General features: G+C 35.4%; 1 non-coding gene across 1 annotated transcript; it reads left to right on the top strand.

Annotated features, from left to right (window-relative positions):
- The first annotated feature begins 427 nt into the window (after positions 1-427).
- TRNAF-GAA (transfer RNA phenylalanine (anticodon GAA)) lies at positions 428-500 on the top strand. The gene has a single exon. It is a non-coding gene; the product is annotated as a tRNA-Phe (tRNA).
- Positions 501-9,480: the final 8,980 nt, after the last annotated feature.

Here is a 9,480-nt window from a genome sequence, read left to right as displayed (position 1 = left end):
TGCTCTAACCCTGCCCCCTCTCTGAGTTCTCTCATCTGGGTAGATAGATTTAGATCCAGAGCATGCACAGCCAACATATAAGGCCTATGTCTGATTAAGATAGATCTAAACTGGGTTTTATGGCCGATCGAAACCTGGGAAGGAAATATCCAAACCACATCCGAACCTCAGTAAGCTTTGGTTATCAAATGAGACCAGACCCACTTGGTCCGTGGAGCCATGAATTGGTTTTTTTTTCCTATGTAACAAATATCAGCTCGGACCCTAAAAGCATGTAACATTGGAGCCAAGTTAAAATCAGCTTTAGTCCTGCCTTTTCTTTAGCACTTTACAATTCACTGGATCTAGCTTCGCAGATCTTTAGAACTGAACTGGGACAATCTCATAAATTAGACCTATAAAACAAGAAGGGTACGTAGAATGTATGGCTGGGATAGCTCAGTTGGTAGAGCGTCAGACTGAAGATCTGAAGGTCGCGTGTTCGATCCACGCTCACCGCATTTTTATGTGATGATGTTTTGGGCAAAGCTCCTTCCTCTTTTCTCACCTCACCTCGACCCTTGTTTCTGCACTCTTCTCTCTTGTAACTTGTAAGTTCCATCAGTTCTCTTTCTACGGTGAATTTTCTTTTGCTCTCCTTTTTCCCCTGTTCCCATTATCTATAGGCCTCTCTCTTTCTTCCGTTCCTTCGGTTTCTGATCACTTTACGCCCATATGAAGAACGGGTAACGGCCATTTTCCTGTGTAATCCCCAAAGTAATCAATCGAGAAAACCGAGTTCCCCTTGTGGGGATTGCCCCTTTCTACTTCATTAGACAACCGAGATTATAGAGCAAGAAACTTGGAGACTCGTTTATTTTGGGCTCTGATGAAGAGCTCTGGGGTTTTATCCCCCCCCCCCCCCCCCCGCCCCCACCACCACCACCACTTGGGTGCTTTTAGTTTTGGAGTTTTTGCTATAGGTTTTGGTTGTCTTTAGGTGGGAATTTCCCTGTGGTACTGTAGTTGGTGCAATACCAAATTTAGTGAATTGTATTTGTGGTTTTTTCAGTATAGAATGTAGTACCGTAACAGGAATGATTCTCTTTCCGATCTTTTTTTCATCATCAAGCTTTATCCCAAGTCTTGGGACTTATTTTCATAAGTTGTGGCTACAGTTTCAGGGCAGTTTGCAACTGACGCCAACCCTCCTTTTATAAACAGAAATGTGAATCGACTACTGACATTTGTTATTTTTTGTTAGGCTCCTGACATTTGTTTTTGAAAGAGGTAAATTCTTATGTTATATCAAATGGAAGATTTGGTACATATTCTTTAGATTTTAGTGTTAGGAAAAATCGTGTGGGCTTACATATATACAATCATAGGTTATGAATTGTCTAATGTTTATGTGATCTAATACGGTTGGGTCATGATGGTATATGGTATGATCTTATTACGTGAAGAGACCTCTTATGCTTTTATCTATAAATTTTTAATTTATAGGCTAAAGTGAAAATAAACCCTAAGATGGTTACAATTAGGTTATAGTCTCAAACCATATATAATGGCTATTCTTTGAGGCTCTTCATCATCATCAAGAGAAAACAATCTCTCTCGTAAGGTTTAGAGAAAGGCAAGGCCACGTATAGAGGTTCTGAAAGATCATACCCGTCTCATATCTACCGAAACACTAACAGATTCAAGTATGCTTTTGCATCAAGATTTGGTTTTTGTTCTTTTCAATGATTTAACGCGAACAAGATTATCGATCTATTTAGTTTTTTTGGTGGATTCAAAATCCAACATTTTTGATATGCAACATTGGTCACATTCATTGCCTGGTCAGTTTTGTTCACTTGGCTCTTTACTCCTCTTGTCTGTGGGTGGGTGTTTCAAGAACGTTGTTAGCTTCTCTGTTTTATCTTTTAAGGTTTTCTTGCAACTTGCGCTTCTTACTTCTTTCCATTATTGAGTGACACTACCGCAGTAGTAGCACAAATTCCATCTTTGCTTATGCAGTATAGCATTGTAAAATAGGTTGTAGTCATAACACAAGAAAATTTGGTTATCGGATCACCGTTTCTCAGAAATTGAAATTTCATCTTATCTTTTAGTTAGTGTTATCTCAAATCCGTGAAAAAAGACTTTTGAATCGTGATTGAATTAAATTTTTGTGCTCAATTAATTCTTTGCATGACCTATGTGATCTTGGGTAGATCCAAGGTGCAGAGGTCCACTTTGGAAAATTGACTTCACGTGGAGCTAGTGCTTTGCTCTCAAGAGCAAGTAGAATCAGCAGAATCTTCAATCTGAATTGGAAGCAACCATTAAGGAGCTAAGGAGTAAGATAATAAGGCAAGCATTGCTCAAGCCCATTAGGGTGAGAGACTAAGGATCAGATAAGGGATAGAGATATCACCCTATTCAATACCTGTTTTCAAAGAGCTACAGAACTTATATACCACAATAGCAATGGTATAATAGAGATAGTGTTAGAATCACATTCTTATCTTATCATATCCAGACGTCTGATATGATAATATCAAATGTGATAACTGTATGCTACGGTTATCACCAACTGTGCATTGGATAGCACTGAGTCATATCAAATGAGTTAACAATATGCCATGGTTATCCAAATGTGCCTTACATTGCGTTGGATAATATCAAATGTAGTTACCGCATGGGATAACAGTGTTACAACTTTACACATTTTTTTTATCTTTCTGCATTATATAAAATGTATGAAGTACGTGAATGTAAATAATAAAAATCAAAACTATTCTTTTATCTGTCTCAGTATTTCCTTTCATGGTATTAGAGCATGACTTAATACTGGTCATTAATCGTATTAAAGGCGTCTCTCTTTGCACACAATATTCAGTTGGTTGTGTTATGTGCATCAGAATCACCAACGTTGTAGGCACAACGTGTTCTGCCAAAAATCATCAACGCTATTTAAGTACAACTCTTCACATCGAGCGGAAGCCGAATCTGTCTTTTTCAGAAGCAGTCATATCACGAGTTTGAGGCTCGTTATTCATGGCTTTTAGCGATCAATTGCAAAAGGATGAAAATACAACAAATTACAATTCCTTCTCTATACATCATTCTGATAATCTAAGAGCATTGCTTGTATCGCAAGTTCTTACAGGAAAAAAATATTTGATATTGAAATGAGTGATGTCTATAGCGCTCAGTGACAAGAACAAGATGGGCTTCGTCAATGACACCATCATGAAACCCGCAAACCCACCAAAAATGGTAGCCACCTGGGAGAGATGTAACCATATGGTCCTCTCTTGGATTCTCAATGTCATTCACAAAGATTTATCGAAAAGTGTTATATATGCCCAAAGTGCCACCCAGGTATGAAAGGACTTGGAGGATCGATTCTCTTAATTTATACGTTCTAAGGATCTATCAGATCCAACATCAAATAATCAATATGAAGCAAATAAAATCTTCAGTGGTGAAATATTTCACAAAACTAAAAGGACTATGGGATGAACTTGATTCACACGCCCCCCTTCTTGAGTGCGCTTGCAGTGCTATGAAGACCGTGCACGACCGTCAACAATTAGATCACCTCGTCCAGTTCCTAATGAGACTAAATGACAACTATGGCACGATTCGTAGTCAAGTCCTTCTCATGCAACTACCCCCAACTGTGTTGAAGGCTTATTTTCAAATCATGCAGGAAGAGCAACAACATGGCATGTGCTCGCTCCTAATGCCGTGATTGAAACCCCTCTTGTTGTGATAGTCGAGACACAAGAAAAAACATGCCAAGGTCGATCTCAACCGCACTATGATCATTGCAAAAAAGTTGATCACATCATGGCTAAATGCTTTCACTTACATAATTTCTCTAATCAGCAAAATAAAAGGAGCATGAATCAATTAAAAACAAGTGATGGGACGCCCAATGAAAAACAAAAATTCTTGGCTCATACAAGCATAGTCAATGAATCCACATCAAACCTGTCATTTACCAAGGATCAAGTTGAACAGTCCTTTACTTTTATCAATCAAGGTAATCGAGCAAGTCCACAAGTGCATTTGGCAGGTAATGTTTTGAACTTCACTGCCACCGTCCCTTTTTCACAACAATGGATTCTTGACACTTGTGCAACCAATTATATGACCAAATTTTTTTATAATCTCACATCACCAATACCAATATCTTTTCCTCTGTTAACCTCCCAAATGGGATTCTAATTCATGTCTCTCATATTGAAAATGCCACCATATCTTTCAAAATAAGTCTTTCAAATGTCATGCATATTTCTGAATTCAAGTTCAACCTAATCTTTATAAGTAGACTAACTCAAGATCTAGATTGTATAGCGATATTTGACAATGATCGTTGTTTGTTGTAGGACTGTAAAACCCAGGAAATTTTAATGAATTTTTAGTGAAATAAAAAAATGTAAAATATTACAAAATAATATGACTGTTAAATTTAATGCAATTCCACTGAATCCGGGGTGGTTCACACGGATCCAATAAAGAAAGCTTGGATTTGGACTCAGATTTGGACTCTAGGAAGATCTGAAGATCCGACCCGATTCGCGAAGGTATCTTGAGAAACTCAAATACTTTAAGACTCTGGTGTGAGATCTGAACTACATTAAATGGAAGTTAATGCGAAGACAAGAAGAATCGAGAAAGCCCACATGAAAATGAGAAAACCCGTTGAATAGTGAAACATCAAGCAAAAGCTTATATAAATTAATTCTGCTAAAACAAGCAACAAGAGGTGAAGTGGTGTTATGGCAAGAGGTATTGCCTACTTGTGAGACATCCCTAGTTCAAAACTCATCGTGCGCGCACATGTGGTATGAAGGAAAACATTTTTCCTTTTTATATAGAAACCGAAAATAGGCCCAGACAGGGTTACGTATAATAAATTTTGCTTTATTTACAATGAAATTGAATATAGCACATTGGTGGGGTTTTTTGCCCCTTTGGGAGTAGACCACGGTTTGAAACTCCCTATGCGCAAAGTCTTTTTGCACAAACCACCTATGATTTTTACCTTGTTGGAAAAGGTAAAACGTGGGCTCAAAAGAAACCCTACATTTTAGCCTCTCATCACCAAAACCGTGAGAGGAGTTGCTACTCCTCTCACTTTGCAAAAAAAAAAATGTTCGGAGAATCCCATGTATCATGAGATGAGGGGTACCATAGTAGAGAAAAAAATGGTGAAAGTTAGAAAATTTAATACATAGAGTGAGGGGCATTATCGAAAGGGGAGATGATTTTACAAAAAATTGTGGGATTGAGGGAGATGCACTTGAGTTTGAGATTTGAAAATCCACCTAAGAAGGTGGAGATAAAATTGGAAAAAAATTTAGAAATCGTGAAACACAATTTTCTAAACCCTACTCTCTCTCTCTCTCTCTCTTGTGCTTGACCACCATTTTTGGACAGTGAAGGTCTTCCTCTTCGTGACAACGTGTTGCTCCATCGAAAAGGAGAAGCGTAGTCGTTGCCATCTCGAATCTCCAGAAAGGTAAGGGGTATTATGTTTGTATGGGTATGCTTGATGCTTTGTAGTACTAGTACGTTGCATCCCTCTCGAATATAAGTTGGAAACATACATTTTTGCAGCCATGGTTGCCGAAAGATTTGGGTTAAACCATTTCGTGTGGTTGTACTTGAACCCACCAAACCGTATACTATAAGAAATAAGCATAGATTGATCCAAACATCTGGATGAACGTATAGATCTGGAGAAAACATGGATTTGCATATTCAATGAAGTCTGAAATAATTTCTGCATACAAGCGATCTAGACCACCATATTGAATCTGCATCCTCAGATAGCTTTAATATATTTAATATGTCTCTATGTATATTCGAGACAAGAAACTACAAAGACGTGAGAAAAAAATACATACACACAGTGGACTGGATCACATGATTAGCACTGCATTCCCTTGTGAGTCACATAATGTGTGTTTGATGCTAGTTCATTTTATTTTGGCATGCTCTTGATATATATATGATGCAACCTTGATGTGATTATTGGACTACTTATATTTTGCACGTCCAAATGCGTATTGGAATAGGCTTAAAAAAAATGTTCACATAGAATGATTGGTTCATATGGTGATGTCATGTGGCCTCCTTCTTTTGGGCATGTACAACAAAAATTCTAATTTCTGCATTTAGACCATATAGTAAGCATGATAGTATGATATGAGATAGTCTTTAAAATCGTGCATGTGTGATCATTGCAAAAATTTTCCTCTTGTTTCTTTTTTTCTTTCTCTTTTGCCTTTCTAGCCTCTATTCCCTTTTTTAAGGGGAAATAAAAGACAAAAAAGAAGAGAGAAGAGAAAAAAAGAAGAGAGAGAGGAACTCTTTTGCAAAGGTCTCACTTGACCTTAATTTTGAAAATATTTTGAAATTACTCGCCTCCGTTTTCAAAATTTGTGGAAAAATGGAGAGACGAGATTCGCTCGTCAGTACGAGGTTCGACCGTTCCTGGCGTCTTTACCAGAGGTAATCGAACCAAAGATCGAACTTATGCTTTTTGCTTTGCCTAAATGTTATCTAAGGATTTATTTTAAGTCTAAATGTACAAAGAATCATGCTTGTGTGATGCAAATGCAGAAATGTATGCTTTTGAGAAGATAGTTTAGAAATTTTGAGATTTTCCAAGTGATTCTAAAATAAATTTGATAATGGAGTAAAGAAATGATTCAAATGTTTGAATATGGTTTGAAAAAGTTAGATTTTGAATCTAACTTAGAATTTGAAATAGATCTGGAAGAAGAGACTTGGAATTCCAAGTTTTGGAATAATCAGAGTTTGGAAAATAAATCTTGAATGAAGAGAAAAGGAGAATTGGAATTTAGAATTGGAATTTTGAAGTAAGAATGAAATTTCAAAGTCAAGATGAACTTTAAATTTGGATCGATTTTCAAGAATCAATTTTGAAAAGGGATTTTTGGTTTTGAGTTTTGAATTCAAAACCTGAAATAAGAATTGAATTTAGGAGTTTAAATTTAGACTTGGGAAAAAGTGAATTTCAAAATAGAGTTGGGATTGGAATCTGGATTTCAAAAATTGATGTGAGAATTGGAAATGGAATTGGGTTTAGAATTAGAAATGAAACTGGATTTAAAATCTGGAATCCTAGATGGAATTTGATCTGAAATCTAGAATTTCAGATGGAATTGGATCCGAAGTCTGGGATTCAATATGGATTTGAATCCGAAATCTGGAATCCTAAATGAAACTGGTTTTGAAATCTGGAATCCTAGATGAGATCGGATCCGAAATCTGGAGCCCTAGATAGAATTGGATCCTGAAATCTTGAATCCAAGACAGAATTGGATTTTGCAATTTGGAATCTAAGATGAGATTGGATTTGAAGATCTGAATCCAAGGTGAAATTGGGTTCCAAATCTAGAATCCAAGATAAAATTGGATTTTGAGACTTTTTGAAGATGGATCTAGATTTTGGAAATCCAGATTGAATTTAAAAGTGGGCTTGAACTTAAGAAAAATCAGATTTTGAGATTCAGAATCAATCTCAAAACCTTGATTTTGAATTGAGAATCAAGACTCAAACTTTAGATAGAACTTTGGAGATTTTGAAAAATAAAGAATAAATTGATTTTAAACTTGAATTTTGGAATCAGAAGATGAATCTGGGATTTCAAAGTTTAAATTGAACTTTGAAATACTGGGATATTAAATCGAAATTTAAAATAGAATCCGGAAAATGAATTTGGAATTTCAAAGTTGAATTGAAATTTGAAATTTGAAATTTGAAATATGATTTGAATTGGAAATTTAATTTTGAATTTAGAGATGAATTTGAAATTTCAAAGCCAAATTGGACTTTGAAATTGAAGTTTGGATTTGAATAAGAATTGAATATTGATTTGAGAAATGAAGAAGATATTTGAGGAATTATCTCAAAATTACTTGAATTTTGAAATAATATGAAAGAATTTGAAAATATGATGTAATTCTATCCTAAATGATGAATGAATTAAAAGAATTTGAAATTGGGTTTTTGAAAAGCATATTTCATTCTCTAAATGAATTGAAATAAGATTGAAGATATAATACATTTCTGACTATGGTCATAAAATGTATTATATAATAATCATATTTAAATTCAAATGAAGAATAAAACATATTTTAGTGCCATTATAGAGTTTAAAATGAAATTAACTCTTAATATATCCTGACTATGACCATTGATATATATTTTGAGTTAATTTTAAGTTAAACTCTGATAAAGGGAGAAAATATTTAAAAAAATGTGATAATTTTTGAAGGAGACCCAATGTGGATCCAATGTTATTCCATAAAAGATGAAAATCCTAAGTTTTGTTCACACCTTGACTATGACCATTGATGCAAATCGTCAACTTAGGATTTAATCACTTTTTATTAGAATGATGCATGTGCCATTCGTGTTTCCATTCGTGAGATTTTTGAAATAAAAAAGAAGAATGATATGGAAACAAATAATTCATGATATGTGCATGCTCATACATTTTAATCTAGTACTGAAATGTAAAGTTTCTCATTGACATCTAACTATTATATCTTTGAATTTGAATTGAAATTAAAAATTCCTAAATTAAAAAGGAAAACAAACGTTTCCACATAATTCCATCAAAATTCGAGTTAGCACACGGTAGGAGATACACATGAACAAGAAATATCACATTGGACCTAAGATGTGACTAATGAAATACTAGGCATATACTAATGAAAAATGCAATGCAAAGGACAAAACCTATATTGGAATGATGTATCAAACTAATGAGGAATGAATACCAAAATATACCTGAAATGTTCTAAACTAATGAAAAGTAAATACCAAAATATGTGAATGGTATCTTAAGCTAATTAGGATGCCTATATGATGACACTATGCAAATGAACAAGATACATGTCAAGCATTGAAAAAATACACCTCTTATAGCAAATCAAACACCAAATTTGTTTTAGCAAATCCATTACTCTATGTTATATCTGAAGACTTGACTAATGAACTGATGCATTAGGATCTTAGAGCAAATTCTGCTATTCCTAATATGTGAATCAAGTTTGTAGCAAATGCTCATAGCCATAGTCAATGGACAGACTGAGATGCAAGGGGTGGGTGAAGAAGTTGTGGAAAAGATATTGGCTGAAGGTAAAAGTGGTATAGCAGGTGGCAGCAAATGAGGAAGGTGATGTGAATGAAGTAGGGGATATTATAAATGTGATGATCTGCTGTGTAAACTACAACAAGTGGCATTGTAGTATTGTGGTATGGATGTGGAGGCTACAACAGACATGAACATGGGGGTGACAGGTCAGCAACACCATATAAAGAAGCACTAGCTTTGAATGTCTGTTTGAAAACAGAAGCAACCAATGTTGTATAGCCACCAACAGACTCTCCCAAATATGCACAGACGTTCACCATCTAGTCCACCAGTCCCCACCAGAAATCTTGCACAACTGCAGCAGTCA

Source organism: Nuphar pumila, chromosome 7 (genome assembly GCF_984573655.1).
Source record: "Nuphar pumila chromosome 7, dmNupPumi1.hap1.1, whole genome shotgun sequence".
Classification (NCBI taxonomy): Eukaryota; Viridiplantae; Streptophyta; class Magnoliopsida; order Nymphaeales; family Nymphaeaceae; genus Nuphar; species Nuphar pumila.
This window is presented reverse-complemented; position numbering and strand designations above follow the sequence as displayed.